We start from the raw sequence: 12,499 nt of genomic DNA, 5'->3' as shown, positions 1-12,499 counted from the left end.
GAGTCACCGTGTAGGTGCTGCGACTCAAACCCAGGTCCTCTGGAAGAGCACTCAGAGCTCTTAATCACTGACTCATCTCTCCAGCCCCTAAATTTCTTAAAATATCTGTAAATGCTCTATAGGGCACCTCACTGCATAAGTGAAACCCACAAGGAAGGGACTGTGGAGCAGAAATCCAGAGATGGAAGGAAGGAAGGAGAGATGGTGTTGGGGGAAGATTAATTAAGGAATTAGGGAAGTTGGTTTTGTTGCTGGTAGTGGAGGTGGTGGAGGTGGTTTCTCCCTAGCCCATAATGGTTCCCTCTATTAAGATATCTCTTTCGTTGTCCTCCCTGTCGGTCCCTCCTCCAACTCGATAGTAAAAGCACAGAAACTCTCTGCGCATGTGGTGGTGGACTTTCCTTTTCCCCAACTGAGGACATGGGTCAGATCAATCAGTTCTGCTCTTTGGGCTGAGGTATCTGGCCTGGACCCAAATCATTTTGGCTAAAGTAACTGCTACAGCTCCCATGTACCTGGTTTCATCTTTTGTCTCATGACAATCATGGATGAGCCCCTGTGTGTCATCACTAGGCAAGAAGGCAGGAGGACTGATGACAATGGGTTTCTCAAACTGCACTTGAGGGTACTCCAAGAACAGAGCCTGGTACCGAGTCACACAGACGTTAGACAGCCATAATTCAGTGTTCCTGAGAGGAGGGCCTCAATGGTATGGGGTACTGTTAGTATAAGATCTTGACCCAGAGTTAATGTGTTGGGCTTTTCCCCCCATGTAAACTAGCAGTAGCCACCACAGATCTTAGATAGGTGAGCCATCCTGTGGTTTTGAGGCCCAGTTGTTTGGAGACATCTGTCTCAGGACATTTCCATGGCCCCAAAGTTGGGTTAAGCCCCTTTTGGTTTTTTTTTGTTTGTTTGTTTCATGGACAAACAGATGAAAACATTTTGGGACATCTGGAAGTTTTAGGGCTGAGTTCAGAGGTGTTTTTAAAGCCTCAAATGCCTTTTGTTTAGTCTCAGTCCAGATTAGGGGCTTAGTGCCTTCCCTACTTCATGCTGGTAAATAGAGGCCTTGTTATTTCCATAAACTCTGGAATCCAGAAGCAGCAATGCCTAGCTGCACCTAGGAACTCTCAAACCTGTCTCTTTGTCTTTGGAGTTGGCATCTGAAGGATGTCAGCAGTCCTGCTCTGAGATAGGCTCCTTTTGCCTCCCCTCAGCTGGGAGCCAAGACAGGTAGGCTCTGGTGTACAAAGCCGGGCTTTCTTAGATGACATTCTGCAGCCCAAGGTCTGTCACTCCTGCACAGTCCCTCAGTGGCCCTTTTATAATACATTTTCCCAGGAAACCTCTGATGGAAGGGTAGGAAGTCTGCATTACTTAAGTTTAAAGATATTATTTTTAAAACCTGTTGCAACCTGGTCCATATCAGTTGCCTGCTGTAACCTTCATTTGGATCTGTCCATTTAAAAGCAAAGATGGGCTGACCCACCTCTGCCAATGGGAGGCTGAAGAATGCATCTTTCAGGTCCAGGACAGTGTACACCTGTTTCTCTAGAAGAATCAGATACATGAGAATCAGAGGTCCTAGGTTTCTTCACAGGCAGGAGAGGTATATCCCAGAGTGACTGCCACGACACCAGGATGCCCTTCTCTCCAAGCCAGGTTTTATGGACTGCAATTCCCTCTTGTGTTTTCACGGTCTTCTTTAACCTGGGTGGGGATGGCTGAACTTGTTAGTTCAACGATTATAGGAAGTTGATGTTGGGCTAGTCCTGGGGGGTTGGTTTCTTCTGACAGAGGGCAAGACACCAAAATTTTGCTGCATCTCACCATCAGAGAAAGTGACAGTGACTTTCAGTTTATGCAAAAGGTTGTGAGGAGCCGCCCTCGCTATCGCTATTACCGTTAGAAGATGGCGCTGACATCTGCTGTCAGTTGGAGTTAACCGTTTAAGCTGTGCCTCTCCCGTGGCGTCATCTGGGGTGATGAGCAAACCACCAATCCCGGCTCTACACGTCTCACTCGGAGCTCCTAGGCTTATATAAGGGGCTGGGTTTCTTAGCTTGGGGTCTCCCTCTAAGAAGGATCCGAGTGTTCTGCGTCGTTCTTGCTGGCGAGACGGTAGCGCGGGACAAAAGGTCTCATCCCAATTGGTTCTCTGTGGTTAAACACCCACGAAACTATTCCCAGCAACCAGGACCTATTTATACCTTTAAAATTTTCTAACTTTTTCCCTAATATCTGGGGCTGACTGGACAACAAAGGAAATTGAGCAAATATTGTTTCAAGTCTCCTTGGTCAGTCTTGGACAGAAGAATCTTCTCTGTTCCTGCTCCATGGTCTGGCAATGATTTCCTGTCCCTGCCCAAAGGTGGTTTTTTCTACTTTATTATTTTTTTTGGAGAATGATGGTTTTTGAGTTTTTTAATTATATGGATCATTGATTTAAAAAAAGACACAAATCATGAAAGAGAAAGGAGTGGAATTTCTTTTCCTTCGGGCTTCCCTTCCCTGGAGCTGCTTAGAGAGGGCATGGAGTGGAGCAGAGGGAATGCTCACCTGGGGGACTAGGTCCTGGCCCTGTCTGCACTTGCTTAGATGGCAGGGGTCTCTGGATGAGAGGGCTGACCCTCCCTCCCTCCACCGGGGACTAATCCTGACCAAGAGCAGGCACAACAAAACAGGCAAGCACTCCTGCTCCTGGAGCAGGACAGGTGGAGGTTTTTTGGGTTTCTTTGAGTGATCCGGCAGAGCCAAAAGGATTCAGGTCTCCAACACGAGGTGGCACAGGTCTTAAGCCAGGTGTGTGGAGAGTCTCACATCAGAGAAAGCCATTAGCCAATACATGAGGTGTGGCCTTGCTGGAGGAAGTATGCCTCTGTGGGGTGGGCTCTGAGGTCTCATATAGGCTGGAGCCATGCCCGGTGTAGTGAATCCTTCTCTGTCCCACCTGCCAGCTCCCAAATCATAACATGGAGACTTACTACTAATTACAAAAGCTTGTCTGATAGCTTAGGCTTGTCCCACCAGCTCTTATAAACTTAAATTAACCCATTTCTATTCATCAACATATTGCCACATGACTCATGGCATTTACCGGTCCTCCTGCATGTCTTGCTCCCTCTCTGTCTCTGGTGATCCCTTCTTCCCAACATTCTCTCTGCCCCAACAATCCTGCCTAGCTATTGTGATCACTTGATGTTTATTAAATCAATCATAGTAACATATCTTTACATAACGGCCTAGTGCCTCAGTCCACTTCCTGTTGACTTCTGACTAAGATGTAACCAGCACCACGTCTGTCTGCACGCTGCCATGCTCCCTGCTATGAAGATAAGGGACTGAACCTCTGAACTGTAAGCTGCCACCTCAGTTAAATGTCTCCTTTATAGGAGCTGCCCTGGTCATTGTGTTTCTTCACAGCGATGGAAACTCTAACTAAGACACTGGGAAACAGAACTGACAGAAACACATACAGAGACACACAGTAAAGACAACCAGGGTTGGTCACCACTCATCCGTACACCTGAACAAACAGAAGGATCCAGTGACAGCTCAAATGGATCAGCAGCTGAGCCCCACTTCTCCTATGTGTCCAAACAAAGGGTGCCTCAGCCAGACTCACCTCCGCAGGTGACAGACCACAGCCTTCTAACATATTTCCTTTCAGGTGGAGGTGTCACACCACTTTGAAGTGCTAGGCAGCAATTGATCCAAGGGAGCCCTGGGAACCTGGGAGTGCACCTCCTAGGAGTCTTCATCACCGCACTCTTCCTCATTCCAAGATGCCCTGAGACCCCAAAGGTCTTGAGGTCTGTTCTCTGGGATCCCAGCTGGGCCTCCAAAAGTGCTGTGGGTATTCGCCAAACAAGACTGCTCTGACATGGGTTTAAGCCGATTGAAAGTCTTTAGTCAGACGGCGACTACACTGGGCTTTTGGGATCTCAGTAGAGTCCTTCTCAGGGTGAGCTTTAAGCACACAGACCATGTTCAGGATTGAGACACTTCAGTTACCAAGAGCAGTCAGCCAGAAGCATAGCTGTTAAAGAAAAAGTAAGGTTAGCACCTCTCCTAGAACTGTGGACTTGGAAGGGTTAGGTCTTTGTTTTAGTTTTGGCAGGTGGTGCTGTGCACACGCTGAGTTTTACAGCCTGAATGGTACTTCCATCATGGAGTCAGCTGTGCTAAGGTCTTAGGGGCTACTAAGGTCTGGGATTCTATTATAGAATAATGCCTCTGTATACAGAATGTCCTGGAAATAAATGTGTAATCTGAAAATCTTTTGTCTGTGTTCTGGACATGTTCAGCCATTTTTAAAAATAGAATGAATGTGTTTACGGTATTTATCCCTAGTACATGAACGGGCTTTTGGAGCCCATTCCTTATGGAGGGGTACTCTTTCAGCCTAGATACACAGGGGAGGGCCTCAGTCCTACCCCAAATGATATGACAGACTGTGATGATCCCCATGGGAGGCCTTACCCTTCCTGAGAAGTGGATGGGGCATGGCATGGGGAGATGGTAGGAGGAATGGGGGGATGGGAGAGAGGGAACTGGGATTGGTATGTAAAATAAGATTGTTTTTAGTTTATATAAAAATTTTTAAAAAACAATAAATGTGTTTATGGGGGCAAAAGCTGGTTCTGGTAGCTCATGAAGGTAGGGTAGGTTGAAGAGGTGGAGGCAGGAGGATCTTGAGTTTGAGGCCTGCAGTGGCTCTGTGGATAAGAGCAACGACTGCTCTTCCAGAGGACCTGGCTTCAGATACCAGAACCCACACAGTGGCTCACCGGTGGTCTGTAACTCCAGTCCAAGGACATACGACACCCTCTTCTGGCACCTGTGGGCACTGCATGAACATGGTACACAGACATACACACAGCCAAACACCTATATACACAAAAATAAAATAATATAATATGTTTTTAAAGAAGAAGGGCAAATAGCCAGGCATTGTGGAAGTAGAGGCAGGTGGATCTCTGAATTTGAGGCCAGCCTGGTCTATAGAGCAAGTTCCAGGACAGCCAGGATTACATAGAGAAACCCTGTCTTGACTCTTCCCCCCCTGCCAAAAAAAAAAAAAGAGTGGCAACAAAAATATAACTTGGAAAGAGTACCCGCGGGGGCCCCCCCCCCGTGCTTAATTTTTTTTCTCTTTATCTTTTTCCTTGAGTATAGGATCTTTGCCAGTCTTCAGAACACTATAACCTCCTGGTTTGATCATTTCTAAGAAACCAAATACTAGCTCAGTCCCTCCCCTGATTTTGGCAAATCAGGTTTATTGATGCAACAAAATTCACTCGACTCCAGGTAGCTGTGAAGATGGTATGATAGTGCCAAGAGCTCTAACTTTCCAAAACTACCTTGAAATTTACATTGATGGTGAGACGTTTGTTGACCTTAAGATAACAGATAATAAGCAGCAAGGTGGCTCACGAGGCGAAAGGCACTTGCTGACAAGCCTGAGGACCCAAGTTTGATTCCAAGGCCCAACATGGTGAAAGGAGAGAACCCCTTTCCTGAAGCATGTCCCCTGACCGCTACATGTGTGCTGTATCCCCACTCACAGAAGTAAATAAATAAACAAATGTAATCTAAAAAATAAAAGCATAAGTGGGTAAGTCGGACATGGTAGTGCAATCTCATCATCCCAGAGCTCAGATGGCTGAGAGGATCAGGAGTTCCAGCTCCAGCTACTTAGAAAGTGTGAGGCTCACCTGGGCTACACGAAAACCTGCCATAAAAACAAAACGTCTGTGGTGTGTGTGTGTGTGTGTGTGTGTGTAGGTTAGCGCTGCGAACATAGCAGAGCCTCATCTCTTTCTCTCTCCTTCTGCCTTCATCTTTCTTGAAGGTGGAGATGGTAAAATTTATGTATCATAAAAGTTAGTATTTTAGCCAATTTAAAGCCCAGTGGGAGATGTCTATCACAAGTCACAATTTCAAAGTACCCAAAAACCATCACTACTGTTAATTACAGAACATGCCATCACTCCCCAAAGAAACCCATTGGCCCTTCACCTGATGATAAATGTAGTGCATCACTTACTAGCCTATTAGAAAGACAAAAAGGAATAATGCTGTGATATATGCAATACCTTAATAAACCTTGGAAACACCACATGGCTGGACAAAGGACCACAGATATAGTGACTCTATTAACACACAATACAGAATAGGCAAATCCATGGAGACAGCAGTATGTGGTTATCAGGACTTCAGGGAGAAGGAAGTAATGGCTCTCTTCCTTTTGAGTCCCATGCTGCTAGCTTGTGGATTCTGGGTAAAGCTAACCCTTCCTTTTTCAGCTGGAGTAAGGCCCCAAGAGGGTCAGCGCAGCCAACACCTCTCACTCTTGGAGAAGCCTCAAGGGGCCCCTTGCTCCCACACCTCGTGCATCACCTAAGATCCACTGTCGGGGCTGGAGATATGGGTCAGTGGTTAAGAGTATTTGGTGCCCTTCCAGAAATCACTTGTCCAAGGTCACTCAGCAGACAATTGGCCGGACAAGAGCTTGAACCAGAGCCTTTTTTCCGATCCCTACCCAAATAGATGAGTAAACACAGGGTTGGATTAATAGTCAGTGAAGGGGTTAGTCAGGCTTTTAGAATCACACAGACCCTCCTAAAGCCTTCAGCTGGACTCCTCACTCACCAGAGACCATAGAGTCTCTCTCTAGCTCCCCTACCTTCCCCAAGCTCAGCTTGCTCGTATATGAGCACCCTCATCTTCTCAAGAACACAGGACACAAGAGAGCCAAAGTCAGAAGGCATGGCATGGTTCTTGTAGGCCTGTTGTCATGGCTACTGGGGGAAACCGAGGCAGGATGCTTACAAATTCTAAGCTAGGCTGGCCTACAGAATGAGCTCAAGGCCATCCTGGACAAGTTAGTGAGAGCTTGTCTAAGAGTAAAAAGTGGGCTGGAGACGTATCTAAGTGTCAGTGCTTGCCTAGCATGCTCTGGGCTGGAGGTTCAAGCCCTAGTCAGGGGTGGTGGGGGTGGTTAGCTTAGTAGACATATTACCAAAAGGGGCCTTACTGGTTTTTTGTTTGTTTTTGAGATTTATTTATTTATTTATTATATATACAGTGCTCTGCCTGCACACCAGAAGAGGGCACCAGATCTCATTACAGATGGTTGTGAGCCACCATGTGGTTGCTGGGAATTGAACTCAGGACCTGTGCTTTTAACCTCTGAGCAGATCTCCAGCCCTATTGGGCTCTTTAAAATGCTTTAAGTTGTTTTGAGACAGAGTCACATGTTGCCCAGGCTAGCCCCTTATGTAGCCAAGGACAATACTGAGATTTTCCTTTTCTTTTTTCTTTTTCTTTTTTCTTTTTTGTTTTGTTTTGTTTTTGTTTGTTTGTTTTTTGTTTTTCGAGACAGGGTTTCTCTGTATTGTTTTGGAGGCTGTCGGTCCAGCCTGGCCTCGAACTCACAGAGATCCTCCTGCCTCTGCCTCCTGAGTGCTGGGATTAAAGGCGTGCACCACCACCGCCCGGCTCCTTTTCTTTTTTGAGACAGTGTCTCATACAGCTAGTGGTAACCTCGAATTTGCTAGCACCAGGAGACATCTTTAAATTCCCGGTCCTCTTACTTCCACCTCTCAAGTACTGGAGTCATGGGTGTGCTGGTCTTTGTGCCTGCTAAGCAAGCGCTCTACCTCCTGGGCCGTATCCTCAGCCCTCAAGCATCTTTAAAACAGTGGCATGTAGGTTGACTGCTGGACCACTCAGACTGCCCACAGTCAGTGAGTCGGCTGGGCCCACATTCCACGGGACATCCTCAGAGGCCGTTGGGTTCTTTCCACCATGACGATGACCCGCACCCACAGGGTCCCAGTGAGGAGCTGCTCCTGCTGTGCAGTCTGCTGATCCAAGGGGGGCCAGGGTGCTCAGTCTGGTGGCTAATCTCCTTTGTTAATTTGATGGTGTATCTGTGAGGGGATTTTTTTCTCTCTCTATTAAAAAAAGTATTGTTTGGGGCTAGAGAGATGGCCTAGGGATTAAGAGCACTGGCTGCTTTTCTGGAGGATTTAGGTTTAACTCACAGCCCTCCCCCAATGACTGTTCACTACCATCTGTAACTCTAGTTCTAGGCAATCTCTACAGGCACTGCATACATGTGGTACCCAAACATATGTGCAGGCAAAATACCCACACAATAAAATAAAAATAAAATGATTTTTAAAAATAAAAGAGAAAGTCGCCTTGTAAAAAAATTTAAATGGTTTAATGTTTTGAGAATTTCATACAATGTATTTTAATTATATTCAACCTCTCCTCCTTCCCCTCTCTCTCTTCCCTTCCCACACCAGTTCATGCCCGCCCCTCTCTTTAGACCTAATAAGATCAGATACTTGCTGAATACTCTGTATAGGAAGGTGGTTGATACACCAGGGGCCACATCATCTAAGAAGCCATTTCGTTTAAAATGTTAAATCAAATGCTAATAGCTCCTCAGCTAGGAGTGGGATCCTCGTTCACCTCCCTGTCCTCGCTGGGCCTGTCTGGCTTGAGCCTGAGCGGGTCCCGAGCATGCCGTCACAGCCACCGTGAATCCATATGTGCATCTACCCAGTGTGTCTGGAAAATTGCACTGAGGCTGTCTGCATCCCTGGCTCTTTCCATCTGCACCAGTGGGCTTATCTGTTTTAGCTTGTAGGGTTCACGGATGGGTAAGACTGATGGTCACTGCTCTTCTCCAGGAGTGTGGGCATAGCCTTCCCACAGTGTGAATGCTAGCTGGTAGGGACAAAGCTCCCAGCCAGTACCGGCCTGATCCCTTCATGTGTGTGATTCCGTACCAGCTTGATCCCTTCATGTGTGTGATTCCTTCACGAGTACGTGGTGTCTTTAACGATAGCATCTCACTGTCAGTCAAGTTCGGGGGATAACCAAGAGCACTGACAATAGTATATAACGTTTGAAGCGTCTACGGGACCCTATTGGCAAACAACTCAGAAAGAGGTAACTCATCCTTGGAACTTGTATTTTTACTTGCTGCCATAAGGTGTCCAGTTGAGGTATTACCTTCCCATTTTAGGAGAACACCATTAAACCTTTTTAAATGTAAGTATATATGATTTCTTCAAATGTCCTATTCCTTCCCATATTCCCCACCCTCCCATCCTCCAGTGCATTTCACCCATCTTGATAATTTTTCCCTTTCCCCCTTTATGGCACTATATTTTATTCCCCTTTTCTTGAAAGGGCCCAGCCTGTTAGGGTGTGTACTGGCTAATTTTTTATCAATCTGACACAAGTAGAGTTATTTGAGAGGAGCAAACCTCAACTGAGAAAATGCCTCCAGAAGATTTGGCTGTAAGGCAAGTCTGTAGAGCATTTTCTTAATTAATAATTGATGGGAGATGGTCCAGCCCATTATGGATGGTGCCATCACTGAGGGGGAAGGGGAGTCTAGAGTTCTATAAGAAGGCAAGCTGACCAGGCTACAAGGGGCAAGTCCGTAAGCAGCGCTCTTCCATGGCCTCTGCACCAGCTCCTGCCTCTAGGTTCCTGACCTGTGTGAGTTCCTGCCCTGACTCCTTCAATGGTGGACGGTGATGTGGAAATGAAAGTCAAAAACTCCTCTCCTCCCCGACTTTCGTTTGGTCATGGTGTTTCATCACAGCAAGAGTGGTCCTAACCAAGACAGGGTATGTCTAACATGCAGGTGTGCTGTATGTGAGCAGGTGCGTGTGCACATACATACACAGATGTGGGAAAGCTAGAGGTCAGCCTGGGGTTTCTCCCTCGACTGTTCTCCAGTTGTTCTTTTACAGACAGAGTATCTCACTGGAATCCAAGCTTGACGGCGGAAAGTCCAAGCTCAGCTGCAGGTAGGACACGGATCAGTTTTGTTCAACAGAACCTAGAGCTGCCCCGTTCCACATCAGGGCGAATGGGACTATTTGTGTTTTAACTCCGGAGCTGTGTGTGAGTTCTGGGTTCCCATAGGCGTCTTTGTACAGAAAGGGGGGGTTCCCATGAGAAGCTTTTGTTCCCCCTTCGCACAGTCTCTATCTGTCTCAGACATATTTTCACAAGCCATGGTCTAGGTCAACCATCTGCCATGATATCTGAAGGAAAAGGAGATGAGGTAAATGCTGGATAAATGGGACTGGAAGTTGGGGGTGTGGCTCAGTGGTAGAGCCCCTGCCTAGAATCTCCCAGTGAGGGTTTGGGGTGTGACTCGGTGGTGGAGTATTTACTTAGCTTTCATGAAGCTCTGAATTCCATACCCATTACCCGGGTAAAAACAAACAAAACAAAATAAACAAAACACAAAGAAATCTGTATGCACTGCAGGGTGGATCACTCCATCTGGTTCACATGCTCATTGCTATACATAGTTATCATTGTTTGATGGTGAGAGCTCTTGAAACCTCCTTCTGGCTTTCCTCAGAACACATCGCCTAGGTAGTAGCTAAAGTCAGCATGTTGTACAACGGAGTTCCACTCTCTAACTTTTAAAAATTCATTTAAAGGTATTGAAATTGATTTTTAAAGTGTTTGGTGACTGGATACGCGTTGGGGTGGGGTGGCTCCCCTCTGACATACTCATATTGATACTGTCATATTTTCTCTAGTTAACCCTAAATCGCTATTGTCACAATTGTCACCTCTCACAGCTGTGGAGGATGTATTGAGTCCCAGGATTCAGTTACATTTAAATTCCCTGGCCAAGTGCTGTGTGATATTTTGGGAATACACTGGGATGAGGCAGCAGAGACATCTTGTAGGGTCTCAGTCTCTGAGGACTTTGACCTCAGACTGTGACGTAGTAACTGTCCTTCAACATTTGTGGCCATGCTGTGTGACTTTTCCTAGGCAGATACCACGCACACATATCCGCTTGGCCCAATAGGAAACCCACAACAGACCAAAATTAAGATTGCACCAAAGTCCAACTTGGCAAACCAATGAACATTGGGTTATTTACACGAGTAGGGATGACTTAGAGACAGCTCTGCTGTAACCCTGGATCTGTCTGCACAACTTGCAGGCAGCTCCACAGATCAGAGAGTCTCTTTTCTGTGGCTGGCCTGGTGCAATAAACAATTTTTGAAAAATGTAAGGTAGGTGGCCCTTGATGAGTGACACCTCAGGTTGTCCCCTGGCCTTCACATGCAAAACATTCTTACACACACACACACACACACACACACACACACACACACACACACACGTGTGGTGATGCCTGACTGTAATCCCAGCACATAGCAGGCGGAGGCAGGAGGAGAGAGAGCCTAGGTTACAGAGTAAGATCCCAACTTGAAAAAAATCAAACTCCTTTAATCCTATACAGTGGCAGAGACAGACACATCTCTGAGTTTAAGGCCAGTTGGTCTACAAAGTGAGTTCCAGGACAGTTAAATCTATACAAAGAAAAAAAAGAAAGAAAGAAAGAAGAAAGAAAGAAAGAAAGAAATAAAGAAAGAAAGAAAGAAAGAGGAAGAAACTAAACAAAACCAAAACAAAGGCACACACCGAATGCACTGAGTGTCTATCCAAGCCAGACATACGACCCAGGGCACCCTGAAGGAGAGTCCCCAATCTACATCTTCCGAATTCGGTTGGTTCAATCTATCCCAGCACAAACTGCACAAAGCACCTGAGAGTGTCACCACACACCACGGGGACCCATATGACCCCGTTCACAGCACCCCATGGGAGCGTCCCTGGGCTTCTGGCCATCTCCAGACCCACCTCTGAGGTAATTTTGTAAACAGCCTGGCAGGGATGAAGATACTCTGAAGAGACACTGAACTCCTTCCTTTGGCTCTCAGGTGGCTGAGACAATGGGCCCCAAGAAATTTAACATTCCCAAGAGTCTTTTTTAGGGGGGGTATGTCGTATGTTGGGAGAAGAAAGGGGAACTCTGGTGCAGACAGAGGAGAACTCGTCTCTTGGAAACAGATCTTTAAAAGACTTATTTATTTTTTATTGTACTTGTATCGGTGTTCTGCTTGTGTGTATGTATGTGTACCACACGAGTGCCTGATGCCCTTAGAAGTCACAAAAGAGTTGGGTGATGGTGGCGCACACCTTTAATCCCAGCACTCAGGAGGCAGAGGCAGGCGGATCTCTGTGAGTTCAAGTCCAGCCTGGTCTACAGAGTGAGTTCCAGGACAGCCAGGGCTACATAGAAAAACCCTGTCTCTAAAACCAAACCAAAACAAAGAAAAGAGTATCAGATCCCCTAGAACTGGATATATAGGCAGTTGTGAGTCACCATGTCTGTGTTGGGAACTGAACCCTGGTCCTCAGTAAGACCAACCAGTGCCCCAAGAGACTTTCAAAGTAATTGTGTGTGTGTGTGTGTGTGTGTGTGTGTGTGTGTGTGTGTGTGTGTGTGTGTGTGTTTGTGGGTGGGGGGTGTTCATATGGAAGTTAGAGGATAGCCTTGAATTGCATTCACCTTGACTTTTCATTTGCTTTTGAGACAGAGCTCTCATTGGCTTGGGGGGTAGCTAGTCAGTGCACCCAGCGT

The sequence above is a fragment of the Mesocricetus auratus genome, unplaced genomic scaffold, assembly GCF_017639785.1.
Source record: "Mesocricetus auratus isolate SY011 unplaced genomic scaffold, BCM_Maur_2.0 Super-Scaffold_100054, whole genome shotgun sequence".
Lineage (NCBI taxonomy): Eukaryota > Metazoa > Chordata > Mammalia > Rodentia > Cricetidae > Mesocricetus > Mesocricetus auratus.
This window is presented reverse-complemented; position numbering follows the sequence as displayed.